Genomic DNA, 15,473 nt, shown 5'->3' on the forward strand with positions numbered 1-15,473 from the left:
TCATCGTGAGATGCCGAGGCGTGGAAAGGCACTGGCTGCGAGAACTAGCGTGGCAAAAGGCATCGTGGGCTGAAATTACCATTCGCCGCTTGTAGGTGTGCAAACTTTACGGTGCCTGTCCTTACCACAGCCTCCCTGTGTGACCCAACTCATTACTATTCCATATTTTCCACAAACTCCGCGCCTTTTCTGATCTGCTTTTCTTCGTCTCCCCCCCCCCATAACTCTTGTTGTTGTTATGTGCGAAGTCGTGTCTGACCCATCGCGACCCCATGGACAATGATCCTCCAGGCCTTCCTGTCCTCTACCATTCCCCGGAGTCCATTTAAGTTTGCACCTACTGCTTCAGTGACTCCATCCAGCCACCTCATTCTCTCTCTAACTCTACCATAACTCTACACTTATGGAAATGTTGTAGGTTGGCCTATCTCAAGAGAGCTCTCTCCGTACGATTTAATAGTCCTTTCCCAGTATTCAAACTGTAGTCCTGTGTCAGTAGAGAAACGTTTTCCATCTGCACTTTTGCCTACCTTAGGCATAGGGAATTTTGTGTGGAATTAGAGAATCCAAGCAAGAGAGACCGTGGACACAACCCACCTTGCTATGCCATTTTGTGACTTTTTACACTTTTATAAAATGCTTTTTTAGAAGCTGATTATTCCCCTGATGCACCCTTAGCCAGTGATCTGTTTCTCTAAATGGCTGTTCTGTCCTGAGTCTGATGCTGGAGAGGGGTTATAGCTGGGACTGGGGTCACCTGGATCCCCATTCTGCTAACAGCCATGCTGGGTGACTCTGGGCCAGCCATTTCCTCAAGTTAACCAGCCTCAGAGGGTTATCATGAGGGTAAAATGGTAAGGAGACCCATGTATGCGGCCTGAACTTGAGAGATAGAAGATGGGGCTCTCTAATGCAGGATGGGTTTGCTTCTCAGTTTCCGACTGCCAGAGCCAGAGGGTAGGTCTGCCTTTCACACAGTGCGGTGCTCAAAAGTATCCATTTTATTTGTCCCATATAAGTGAATTGCTTCCATTCACCGCTCTGGGGGGAAATGCAGTTTGAAACACAGGTGGGTAGTCGTGTTGGTCTGAAGCAGCAGAACAAAGTTGGAGTCCGGTAGCACCTTTAAACCCAACAAAGTTTCATTTAAAGTATAAGCTTTTGTATGCACGCATACTTCTTCAACATATACCTTGAATAACATTTTGTTGGTCTTAAAGGTGCCACTGGACTCAAACATTGTTCAGTTTGAAACACTCTGGAGGTAAGGATAAAATCTCTCATCCACCCTGGATATTGGGTGGCCCCCCATGGAGATTCTGTAATGTGCACATGCATGCACAGCATTTGGGGTTCAGAGATATCCTGTAACCTCTCCATTTGTTTACATACGTTGTCAGAGAGAGTGTACACTTGCGAGCATTTGCTTAATTAAAAAATGATTGAAGCTACCAGCCCCTGGCGGCCACTATGAGTAACTTCAGTATGGCAAGTATGGGTGCTGTGTCAGATCTAATTATGAAGCCAAAAGGATGGAGAACAGCAGGTGTCACTAGAGATTCCCACCAGACTTTGCAGTCTCCATTAATAAAGAGGCTCCATTTTCTTATTAGCTGCAAAAGCCATATGCCATTCAAATATTTTACTGAATGGGTGCTGTCACCTTTCTTTCTGTGCTTTTATCAGTGGTCACAAACTGGAATTCAGCAGATTCCATCTGATCTTATCCCATCAATAAAATAAACACTTTCCCCACAACTTTAGAGAGGAGCATAAGAACAGCCATGCCAGGTCAGACCAAAGATCCATCAAATAGAAGAAGAAGAGCTGGATTTTTGTACTCTGAGGGAGTCTCTGAGGGAGTCTCAAAGTGGCTTACAATCACCTTCCCTTTCTCTCCCCACAACAGACACCCCATGAGGTAGATGGGGCTGAGTCTGCTCTGTGAGAACAGCACTATCAGGACTGTGATGAGCCCAAGGTCACCCAGCTCACTGCATGTGGAGGAGCAGGGAATCAAACTCAGCTCTCCAGGTTCGAGACTGCTGCTTTTAACCACTACACCAACAGCATTCTGTTCCCAAAGAGACCAGCCAACCATCCATCCTTCCCAGGGACTAATATGTGGTGGCTGTTTCAAGGTATGAAGCAACTGCCAGCCTCAGGCCTCTACCAGGAAAGGGCCTTGCCCACTTTCTGGAACATGAGAAAGTTACCACATTGAGGATTGGTGCTGAGAAGAGCCACAAGTGGCACGCTGGAGAGATACATGTGGCTTCCGAGATACTGAGTATCACCGCCTTAGGGTAAAGCTCTAAATAGCACACACCTCTCCGTTCAAAATAATCCTAACAAATGAGTATTCCTGTACAAGTGGGATGATCTAAGCATTACATCATTGCCAGAGAATCAATGTGCATTGAGGAAAAAAGAAAAGTGAATGCGGTAATGAACTTAACAAATGGAGCACAATATTAAGTACCAAGAGGAAGTGAGGTGAATCTCTCAGTGAGTATTTATATGAGAATTATAATTTCCTAAGTGTATTGCCTCATTTCATCATTGAGGGAGAAGCTCAGTGCATGTGACATCTATGGCCAAGGTTGGGGGCTCAACAATTATTAACATGTCCAGTTAAAAGATCACATGTATCAAGGCTGGGACAGACCTCTGCTGGAAATCAGAATGGCGATAAATAAGCTGGATAGATCACGGGTCTGGTTTAGTACAATTGTCATACATTTATACAATTTAACAGTGTCTTTCATTTACATAACTATTCTTCCATGATTTTGTGCATATTGAAATAATGGAATATGATTTCATTTCCAGACAGCGTGGTGTAGTGGTTAGGAGTGGTGGCTTCTGATCTGGCAAGCTGGGTTTGATTCCCTGCTTCTCCACATGCAGCTGGGTGACTCTGGGCTATTCACAGTCCTGTAAGAGTTGTTCTCACAGAGCCATTTCTCTCAAGGTTCTCTCAGCGCCTGTTGTGGGGAGAGGAAAGGAAGGCAATTGTAAACCACTGAAACTCCTTCTGATAGTGAAAAGCAGGGTATTTATTTATTTCCCAGACTGCTGTCCCACAGCTAACAACAAATAAAACATGCAGTAAAACATACAGGAAAATACATTAAAATCCTGTAAGCCTGAGACCACTAAGACTCCACCCTCCCCCAGTCTGCCAAGTCCCCAGGGCTGATGTTACAAGTAGGATATACCACAGAAGGGGTAAGATCTTCTATATTTTTATTGTAAATCGCCACAAGCCGGACTGGTTTCAGGAGTGGCAGAGATAAATCCAAATAATAAATAAATATAAAAATTAACTCTTCTTTTTCTTCTCAAGATATATCAGCACCCAACAGCCAGGCACTTCTGGGCTGGGGTGAGGCAATGCCCATCTAAAGTGCCCAAGCCTTTTGAGTGATGCTGTTGAAGCTCTAGCTTGATAGCAGCAAGAAGACCATAAAAGTAGTGATGGAGCAGTGGGAACTCAAAAAGAGGAAGAACACTGTGGTTACCAAGGCAACCAAGGAACCTACAGCTTGCTTCCAGCCCAGATGACTACTTCTTTGGAGCCCCTATGTCAGCAGAGTTGTCACCATTCAGGTGGCACCTGGAGATCTCCGGCTATTCCAGCTGATCTCCAGACAACCAGGCAATCGGTTCTTCTTGAGTAAACGGCTGCTTTGGAGGATAGCCTCTAGGCACTATACCTTGTGAAAGTTTCTCCCCTTAATAGACCTTGCCCTTCCCAGGCTCCAACTTGAAAATCTCCAGGTATGTTTCAACCTGGAGCTGACAGCCCACCAATAAATGGTTGACACCAAAGGGGGATTGATCTTTGGCTTGCCAGAGGCCATGTCTGTGGTATTACATGGAACATTTTAGGCAGCAATTGGGATAGATGGCTAGAGAATTTAAAGTATATAATTCTGAACTGGCCAATAGACTGCAGATCAAAATGTGAACACAATGGAACTGGGGACAGACAGCCTGGTAGAAGTCCAGGACTGCAGAAAAATATGAAGTTGAAAAAGGGCCTTGGGTGTTAGAATAAACCCCAAATCTCTGGTTATTTCAGAATATTATGCCACTCAACCCTCCTGAGATTATATTGTGAGATCTTGGTGGCCATTTGGTGGGTTGCGATGCATTCCAACCAACATTGTCAAGAATTCAAAGACTCAGTGTGGGGGAGCTGAAAAAGATAGGGGAGGAGCAGAAAAGGTTAAAGGGGCAACCTGAAGATGGCGGAGGGGAACAGAAAAGGGTGCACAAATGAGTGAAAGGGGTTGCTAGAAGGAGAAACAGAAGCAGGTAGATAGAAAGAAGGGGAGAAGACATTGCTGGGGGAGGCAAAAGGAACAGCAAGAGAGGGAGAAAGTGGGAAAATTAAGCCCTCATTGGTTCCCTTGGGTTCTGCGCCTCTAAATATATAATTAACATATGTTTACTCTGTTTACTAGTATACACTTAATTGTGTATACTTCAGTTTTTGTCAAGATATGTATGATAGGGCAGGGACTTGCACATGCATGCATGTGCCTGAGGGGGCGCTTTCTCACATTTCCTGTGACCCTTGGAAGTCTGAGATGTACTACCTGTTTGTAACATTCTTGCCCCTCCATGCTGCTTCAACTGTCAAGGGAGGGCTGGTGGACTGAGTCTGGGTGACAGAATGCCTCCCTGAGAAAGAGGTGATGGACTCTGTCTTGAAGCAGGCTGTGGATGTCCCACTCCTTAAAGATCCCTTGACCCAGGAGAGTTCAAGTGTACTTGGAATTGGGCATCTTGTAACTCCTAAGAAGCCTTGGCTCATCTCAACATGTGGTTTCTATCTACAATGACATTAGTCCCACACCTAAAATTTGGGTAGTGGAGAGAGTGCTGCACAGACTTTGCCAGCATAAATCAGCCGTCACTTTCCTGGAAAGAAAGCATGTGTCAGAGTTCCTTATTGAACTGACTCCGTCCTACAGAAGGAGGTGCCTAAACACAGCTTCTCTGAAAGGCCCACTAAGCTGTTTCCTGGCAAGAATAACATTATCTCAACCTTTCGCTTTCCAGCATCTTGAACAGTAAGAAAGGAAGCTGTGAAGAGAATGATGTGAAAAAAAATGTAGCTGCTAAAAAAGCAAAGAAAAGATGTCAGGTATTTGGAGACATTTCAGTTTTTAAAAAAATCACTTTATCAAAATAATTGGTAATTAGGGGATGCTGCCAGGATTGTCCTGGTACCATTTATTTTAGTATCAGCTGTCAGTATTACGAAGTCCATTACAATGTTCATGAAGTCTCGAGATTCTAATAGTAATAGCAGAGGTGAGGGGAAAGCTTATAGAAGTTCAGAAGTGTTTGCCTTTTTATCCAGTAATCAGCAAAAATAAAATATTCAGAAGAGTTGCACATGTTCTTTTGCACATGTTTAGTGATTTCAGTCTGTGGCCTATAGATGCCTCTCCCATTAAGACAAGCGTCTGCCAGCCACCTCCTGTCCCACTACTATGGTAGGTACAGATAATTTGTTTGGGTGCCAACAAATCACTGTAAGGGATATGACCAACACAGAAAGAAAAACAGCAGCAGCTATTCTGCACATTATACATTTAAAGCATTGAGAGCATCCCTTCTTTTTTCTCTAAGTCTTTAAGGGGAGTTACAAATATAAAATAACCATACCCGCTTTGTGCTGACCCATGACAACAGCATGGTCAAAAGCAGCAGAGTTATTTTTTTTAATATTATTTTTTATTATTATTATTATTTAAAGTGCCAGTTAATGGATTCATATTTGTTGGCCCATCTCATGACTGATTGATTTAATTAATCAATTTGCACCTCGCCTTTCTCCTCCATTGGGACTCAAAGCAACTTCCATCATCCTTCTCCTCTCCTCCATTTTATCTTTATGACAACCCTGTGAGGAGAGTGAGACTGGCCTGAGGTCACCCAGCGAGTGAGCGTGAGTGGGGATTCAGAGCTGGGCACAGGCCTCCTCAACTGGGGTTCCTTGATTGTCATGGAAGGGTTTCCAGAATGGGTGCAAGTTAATTATTTTTAATATATTTTTTTAAATTGTCAAACATTTACTGGATGACATAACCATATATGGTCATGTAGACTTGCCCCCCCCCCCAAGGCCCAACATGGCGGCATGTACACAGCTCTGCTTCCCAACCATATTCTGCCCAATTGTGCCACTTCTGGGGTTTCTCAAAAGTAAAAAAGTTTAGAAAGGCTATCCTAGCATGACACTCTTAAACATGATGCCACACAAGCACACATATTCAGTAAATATGACAATGCCTAGCTGATTAATCTATATGGGCTACTTTGAAAATGTAGAAACAAACGTTTGCTGTTTCCTTTTAAAAGGTTATTTTAACTAACATTACATTATTTCACTTTCTTCAATACCTCAAATGTTTTGGAGTTATGCAGTTCAAATCTCTTTAAATTGCACACATATGTTAAAAGGGAAATTATTTAACACATTGCAATTTTTTAAATGAACGGACATCCTTGTTTGGAGCCACCAGCAATAAATTTGGGTTTACGGCTTCAGCAGATGTTGTCCATAACAGTAGTGGGTTGCAATGGGGTGCATCTGGCCCAGTTTCAAACTCTCCTTCAGCTAGGAATCCCGTTTTTTGAAGTCTCTCTCCCCTTCCCTGACCCGTCTCACAGGGCTGAGTCTATCCCCTCTTCCACCCAAAGCCCCTTGGAAGAAAGAAAAGAACAACACGGGAAACAACAACCAAATGAAATGCAACCCTTGACTTTTCAACAGGAGGCTGGAATCCCTGAAGGACCCACCAGCCTCTCTGCTGCAGAGGCTGCTGCGCGCCTCCGTTCCGGTCGCTCCCCTCCCTTCATCGCTCTTCCAGAGTTTGCCCGGCTGCCGCCTGCGGGGCTTTGGCGCGTCTCGTGTGTCACACACCAGGGCGGAGAGCGGAGGGCGGCTGGGTCCCCCTCCCCGCTTCTGCTTCCAGGTGGCCCTTGGGGGCTGCGGACGGAGGAGGGAGGGCTAGACAGCGGCCGAGGAGGAGGAGGAGGAGGAGGAGGAGGAAAGTCCCTGCAGCAGCGGCAGTGGCAGCAGCAGAAGTGGCGGCGGCGGCGGCGCTCTCGACGTGGATGCCCCGCATGCGGAGAGCCGCAGCTGCGCGTAGCCGTCGGCAGCAGGACCCTTGCTGGGCTTCGGAGCGCCACTTGCCCCGCGTCGTCTCTTGCCGTCTCCACTGCGAGGGGAACTTTTTCCTCCCCTCCTAGCAGGAAAGCAGCCGAGCGGCCGCCGTTCTGTCTCCTCGCCACGTCTGGAGCGCTCGGCGAGCCTCGCCTTCCTTGCGCCGGCAAACTTTCGCGAGCGAAGCACCTGGGGTGAGTATGGCCAGTGGCCCGCGGAGACCCAGCCGGGGCTGCAACCGAGGGGAGCGCGCGGGGCGGGGCAGGGAACCCCGGACGGCGCCCGCTGTGGCTCTGCGCCATTGTAGTCCGCCTGCTGCTGCTGCTGGTCGCCGCGGATCAGGACGCCCCCCCCCCCCCCCTCTGCTGAGCCAGTTTCCCGCCGGCGGGCGAGCCGAAGGCAGGCGCGGTGGGCATCTGGCTTCCATTAACCGGAGGTGGTGCCGCTCGGAGCTGTTGTGGCCGCGGCAGGAGCCAAGCTTCCCAACCGCCCCCCAGCGCCCCCAAGAGCAGCCGTGCTCTGCCGCCTCCTTCAGCCGGCCTCTTTGAGTCACCGAAGGAAACGGGCTGACCTTAAGCAGGCCTTTTGAAAGAAAGGCAGGCAGCTTCGGCAGAGCGAGAGAAGCCTGGAGCCAGGACCTCGATTCAGGGTCTGAGGAAGCCGAAAGAAGTCGGAGTCCCTTGAAGACCAACAAAGTTTTCCTCAAGGTCCCTGAGCTTTCATGTTCACGCATCTGATGAAGTCTGCAGGCAGATACAAGCTCACTAAACTCGGTTGGGCTTAAAGTTGCCACTGCACTCAAACTTTGTCCTAAGAACAGACAGTGTTTTTTTCCATGCAATTCTGGTGCTCAGGTAGGAAGACCTACCCCCCATGAAGCTGTACAATCTTGAAACTGGGGTAAGGCTGTCACTTAAATGTCCTTTTTGCAGCCCTGTCCCCTGCATGTTCACTATGGCATATTCCATCTCTTCAAAGGTACGTGGTGCTGACTATGCAAAACGATTTATAATTAAGCTTGAGAAACCTGAAAGGTGTGACAGAGTTGATGCTCCACTTGTTTGACAGCTTGTCCTCAGTTTATGACGGTTAAATGCTCCTAGGCCCATGAAGGTTCTTGCTGAACCGTCTCTTGAGTTTACTTTTCAAAGTCTGGCTTCCCTTGCTACCTTCATTTACACAGATAATCAGCTTCTGTGGAAGCCAGCAGCAGTTGCTTGGCCTGTTCTCTTGGCATCCCATGTTTCAGTTGCCAGAATACAGAAAAGTCTAGATTAGTGGTTCCCAAACTTTTTCAGGCCTCGCCCCCCTTAGCTCCCAGGCCACAGCCCTAGGGCCCCCTGCCCCATCCAAACACACACATTTTCCCTGGTTTGCTCTGCAAATTCAGAGCACACTATATTGCCTACACTTCTCTTTTGGTTGTTGTGCAGCAGCAATATTTTGGTCTGAAAGCTACTTTGGTTCCTCATTGGGGAGAAAGACAGAGAAAGAGAGAGAGAGGCAAGCAATGGAGAATCCTATGGCCAGGAGCAAGCAGGAGAAGGCTCTTCCAGCCTCCCAAAGATGGAGACTTTGGAGGAAGGGTTGCCAACCCTGGGTTAAGAAATTCCTGGAGATCTGGGGTGGAGTCTGGGAAGGACAAAGTCTGAGGAAGGGAAAGAGCTCAGTAGGAATATGATCCCACCCAGCCTAGCTTCTGAAGCAACCATTTTCTTCAGGAAGTTAAGTGGAGTTGGTCCTGGTCAGCGTTGGGATGGGAGATGACGAAGGTTTGTGGCTACTTAGAGGCAGGCAGAGCCAGCTTGGAATGTCTTTTGCTAGGAAAACACAGCTGCAGCAGGAAGAGTCAGAGTGCTGACCCCCTACTGCCTCCAAATTCCTCACTGCCCCCCTACTGCCCCCAAATTCCTCACTGCCCCCAGGGGGTCATGCTGCCCACTTTGGGAACCCCTCATCTAGATTAATAATGCTAGTTTTGTAAGCGAGATTTTGGGTGTGGGTTCATGTAGATTGGGTTGTCTCCTGGCAGAACTGAAAAAGGGCACTTTCACACAGTGAATACTGCACTTTCCATCTCTTTTCAATGCCCTTTTGCAATTCCTTCCAAGTGGACTTTGCTGTTTCACACAGTAAAATCCAGTTGCAAAGTGCACTGCAAGTTCTTGTTGACTGACATTAATCCTAGGAACTTGAAACAAAGGGTAAACAATGACATTTCATACTTAAAATGCTTAATTGACTTGATAAAGATGGGTCATATTTTTAGGACTGTTTTGTCAGCAGTTTCCAAATGGAATTTTGGACCTATAGGTAAGTCATTAGCGATGTTGTTTGTGGGATGTTAAGGAAGTCTTCAGGTTGTTTTTATGTGGAGGCATGAAAATGTCAGCAGAAGCTGCATTAGACTGAATGGGAATGATGTACACGGATATACCTGCTGGGCTCACAACTGGCAGAGAGCAGCCACGGCTGAGTGACCGAGTGTCTTCTCACTCTCAGTAGGTCCTGGATTCAATCCCCAGGATCTCCAATTAAAAGAATAACTTAGAAAGAGATGTGAAAGTCCGCCACCTGATGCTCTGGAGACTCCTAGAAGTCATGGGATAAGAGGATGAATTCTCATATGGATTAAACCCTGATGAACTGACAGGAAGCAAAGGAATCCATTGACAGTTCTTACAGTAAGCAGTGGGGACCCACAAAGCTTGATATTGCGGCTGGTACTATTTATTGATTCATAAATGATCTAGAATTAGGACTGAATAGTGTAGTGGCCAACTCTGCAGATGACACCAAATTATTCAGGATGGTGAAAACCAAGGCTGAATGTGTAGAGCTCCAAGAGGGTGAGCGGGTGACAGTGTGGCAAATGAAATTCAATGTGTTAAGTTTAAGGTTATACACACTGAGAGGGGAAAAGCACTCAGCTTCAAGTATAGCTTAATGGCGTCTGAACTTACTCAAGGAAGGCCAAAGATCTTGGAGTCATAGTGGATAGCTCAATGAAAATGTCAACCCAGTGTGCTTCAGCAGTAAAAAGAAAAAAAAAGAAAAAAGGCAAGCACTATGTTTTAGGAATGGGATTGAGAATAAAATGGCCCAAATTGTAATGCCCCTGTATAGATGTATGATGTGGCTTAATTTGGAATACTGCGTACAGTTCTGGTCACGGGATCCCCAAGAGGACATTGCAGAGCTGGAAAATGTACAGAGGAGGACAACCAAAATGACTGGGGGTTGGAGCACCTTCCCTATGAACAAAGGCTGAAGGGCCTGGGAGTTTTCAGTTTAGAAAAAGATAGAACTAAGGGGGGAAATTATAGAGGCTTATAAAATTATGCATGGGGTGGAGAGACCTGACAAAGAAAAAATTTCCTCCCAAAATACTAGCATTCAATGAAACTGATGGGAAGTAGTCCAGGACAGACAAAAGAAAATACTGCTTTTCATGGCCACATAATGTAGCGATGGCCACGGGAATAAACAACTTTAAAAGAGGGTTAGATCGATTCATGGAGGATAAGTCTACCAGTGGCTACTAGCCCTGGTGACTCAGGGGAACCACCAAATTCAGAGGCACTAATCCTCTGAATCTCAGCCAGGAGGCAACATCAGGCCTTGGCCTCTGTGGCCTGTTATTGGCCATCCAAAGGAACTGGTGGGCTACTCTGTGTGACAGGATGCTGGACTAGATGGACTGTTGGTGTTATTCTTATGTTTTTAAAGGGGATGAAATAGGAGCCACATGGGTCATGCCTGATGTCCTTGGGATGCTCAAAAATACTGTATGGACTACCCACTGCTGGGGAATAATCTCTGTGTGGGAGATGCCTCAGTTAATGTTGGGACCAGATGTTCTAGACCAGGGGTAGTCAAACTGCGGCCCTCCAGATGTCCATGGACTACAATTCCCAGGAGCCCCTGCCAGCGAATGTAGTCCATGGACATCTGGAGGGCCGCAGTTTGACTACCCCTGGTCTAGACTGAGGAGAGGGTGACATGTCTGGATATGAATTCTGAGCCAATTAGCAAAACGTACAGTTCTACTGTTCCATGTTTCACAAAGTGACATCACATGGAATGCGATGTTCACACTATACCAGAATAAAAGCTGTGCCTCGTAAGAAAATGTTTTTGGCACTCTTCACCACCAGTTCTTACAAAGTAAACAGTAGCTGTGACATGACAAGTTTTGTATAGTTCATTTGAAGTACGTTATGCTGAGAGTGCAATCCATGGTGGGTGTAGGGCAAATTTTAATGTGCTTAGTGGAAAATGTTCAGAATGAATAAATTTACTCCACATTTCTTACCTTGTTGAAGAGTGGCCCAGAAATTTGAACTGCACCCTACAATAATGGGTTCAAAGGCTTTACTGTAGGATGATAGGATTCTACAGACTTTGAGACAAAGCTAACTGCCATTAAATAAATTGTAAGTGGTTTTCCTATGCTACTTGGTTACTTATAATTGGAATTTGGTATTGTATATGGCTATATATTGTATGCTGCCTTATATATGTTTTCAAAGTATGAGATGTAAATATTTTAACTTACTAAATAAAAATAGACATGCCATGTGTTGTTTCTTCAGAACAGAGTCTGATGCTGTTCCCATAGTGTCCAGAAATTATTTATTTATTTGATTTCTATATCACCGCTCCCTGCAAACAGGCTCAGGATGGTGTACAGTAATAATAATGGTTTACAGCAATAATAATACAGTTTAAAATAGTACCCCTACCCCTAATGCTGAAAAATAATTCCTGTAAAATATTTTCTTCTTTGGAATGAATGAAATGCTTTTAAAGACAAGAGATTACTAGTTAACAATGTGTAGTAGTTTTATGCAAGATGTTTATGCAAGACATGGCATTAGATAATTATAATTACTATATGTATACAGTAGACGTATAGAGGATTTAAAGTGTCAGAATAATAATATTTCAAGGATAGCCTAATTGTTTAAATGTTAAATGTTAAATTGTTTAGAATTGTTTAAATTCATGCCACAATTAATTAGCTATAATATGTATAATATGCTTTGAAAAGTTGTATATTTTCAGTATTATAAAATTTAACTCACTATCCTCCCCCCAAATTTTCTCCATCACATCACAGCTGACCTATAGCTATTTCATTGGGTTTTCAAGGCAAGAGGTTTTGCCATTGCCTGGTAGCAACCCTGATATTCGTTGGTGACCTCCCATCCACATACTGACTAGTACCATCCCTGCTTAGCTTTTGAGATCTGACAAGATTGGACTATAGAAACATGCTATAGCCCTTTCATAACTGTTTCTTTCTCTCTAAATAATGTTCTTTCTTTGCGTTAGTAAAAAAAAAATGTTTTCAAATTTTATCATCTCCTGATTCTCATATGGCAAAAAACATGTGATCCATGTGCCAACGAAGCATAGATTACAGCAGTTTGCAACATTGTGGCTTTACTATTGATTGTATTTGCAATATGGCTTTAAGAAAATAAAGACATTTTTACTTTAAACCAGCCTTTCTCAACCTTTTGACCATGGAGGCTTCAAGGACCCCTGGAAGTGATGTCAGCTGGCCATGCCTCCCTGCCATGCCCTGGAAGTGACTTAACCACCTGCACCCTTCACCCTACCTTCACTCCCTCCCTCTGCCTTTCCTACTACTAGGGTGGCTCTGCTTCATGCAGGCCAGAAAGAAGGGCAGGAGCTGAGAAGGCAGCCTGGACCACTCACAGGAAACCATAACTGACTCTCCGCCTTTGATTTTTTTACACCCACGGCCACCCACCAAGCCCTCCGGACGAAGGCTGCCAGTTCCCTAGCTTGTGACCAAGTCCATCAAGGCAGGAGAGGAAAGGCCACAAACTCCCTCTGGAACTCCCGCAGACCCCTAAGGGTCCATAGCCCCCTGGTTGGGAATCCCTGCTTTAAAGTATCAAAAGGATGTCAGATAGTACAATTTTTATGCTAACAAAATTATACGTGATGCATTTTGTTTTTTTAAAGCATTACTTTTAAAGTTTTATTAGAAAGAATGTTACATATATTTTATTTTTCCAAAATATTCTGTTTCTTCCTAGGGGAAAGTCAAGTTTTTTATCATTGCTTTGACATTGCTTTAAAAATTGCTTCTGTACTGTACTCACCACAGTAGCATTCCTATACATTGGAACTTCTAAGGATGATGTGCATAAGGCCACTAGCCTAATTGAACTTCTAAGGATGTGCATAAGGCCACTAGCCTAAGTAATCTGAGACTGAAAAGTGACATTTGAATGCTGTTTTATTAGTAGCATACTTCTCTTGCAGATGCCAAATTTAATTGTATAGCTGCATTACTAATGAGCTAGCCTTTTCCTTTTTGGTCTATTTCTTAGAACTAACTTTTAAAAATATTGTTTTTAATATACTCAAGGGCAAATGGTATAAGAAGCAAGGGGGTTCTCCTTGGAGACATGTTCTACTGAGATAGTTGACCTGTTTAAGTAGATGAAGCCTGAATGGCTCTTTTCACAGGAGATATGATGATGTGATACATGTTTCGTTTTGCTCTCAGCTCTCTATCATTTCCTGTATTAGAAGCCTGGTAGACTCAGCTTGCTTAATGTAATTTGAGTATTTTTCTAGGGGGGTAAATCTGTATCTATTTGGTTATGTATAGAATGTTAATAAGTGCTTTGCTTGATCACGTTTTAGGTCTCCTCAAGTCCATCACTCAAATAGTGATCAACCAGATGTTTGAGAGAATTTCACAAGCTATGCAGCATAGATATGACTATCTCCGGCTGTGTTTTTCTGGCATTTTGGAGTCAGAAATGTGCTAGTTCTGAGCAAATATGACAGCCTCCAGAACAAGTTTGGGTAAGAACATATTTTCTTACTACACACATTTTACATGGACTATGATATTCGTTTTCTGTGATGGAGTTTGAGATTTTTTTTGTAATGTTGTATTTCTTATACAGAAACCAATACTATAAAATGAAATTTAAAATCCCACAGAGTGGTTCAAACTTCAAATGCCATTGGATGCCCCTGAAGCAACTATGAGTTACTTTGGAACTAACCATAAGCATTGTTGGTCCATGTCAGAGCACCGAAAGCAGCTGCATAAAAATATAACTCCACGAACTGTTGCTGTTTGGAAAGTGTTGCTGAAAGAATTTGAATGGTCTGCAGCTGAACCGCTGGAATTTTTGGCATATATTATACAGAAAACATTTTTCATCCCAGAGCCAATTACAGAAAATACAAATGGTCACGGCACATGGAATAGATCCAGTAAGGTCCTAGGTTTGCCATTCCCTCTCCTTTCCCCAGTCTCTTCTACACACACACACATACACACACACACACACAACAATAACAAGTCCCAAGTAGTGCATTTGCTATGATTCAACAGTGATCTGATTCTCATGTTTAATATTCAGAAATATCTGTTAGAATTAGAAGTGCAAGGACCATACCTTAGTGTAAGAGTCATACTTTGTTGTCTATATACTATATGGGAGGGACCTTGAATATAGATTCCAGTTGGAAGGCCATTGAATAATATGTGACTCCATGTATAGTCTTAATATAATGCAGATAAGGGGCTTGGTGCTTTGAAACAAGTGACAGATGTGTAACTCTCAAACACTACAGGACATATTGATCCCCCGCCTCCATGCTATATAGCCTTCACTAGCTTGAAATCTAGTATAATCCATGAGCAAGTTTACAGATTTGAGAAGTACTTAAGGGGATGTATGACATGGAACAGTTTGTCATATCCCAAACTAAAACAACAACAGAGTAACAATTCATTATGTGGAAATTATTCTTTGCTATATTTTTACAGGAGTACTTGGCTGTGAACTTTCTATAGAATATAACACAATCCAGGAAAGGTAGAAGAATAGGACAAGTTTAGACCTATCCTTTCAGCGCAATGCAATTCTGGGATGATTTGCCAGTGCCCAAGAATATCAGGAAGCAGCAGCTATGTGTAGTCTGGCTCATTAATACTGGAGGATGCATGACCATTGTAAGCGCAGATTTAACTGAAGATTATACTTAACTCATACAATTTAGTTCAATACAGTGTCTGCCTAACTTGATGCATTGCTGATCTTCCCTAAGTCCCACTGATGCGCCTTAGGGAAAGGCATAGGGGATTTCCATACATTAGTAAAAATAGCATTATGCCCTCAGAATGGCAAAGCGTGAAATTATATTGCATCTCCCAGGCTCTCCTCACCTTTTTTGCTGTCTCACCTTTGCCTGCTGTCTTTTTGCGCATCTCACCCTC

The sequence above is a fragment of the Paroedura picta genome, chromosome 5 (assembly GCF_049243985.1).
Source record: "Paroedura picta isolate Pp20150507F chromosome 5, Ppicta_v3.0, whole genome shotgun sequence".
Taxonomy (NCBI): domain Eukaryota; kingdom Metazoa; phylum Chordata; class Lepidosauria; order Squamata; family Gekkonidae; genus Paroedura; species Paroedura picta.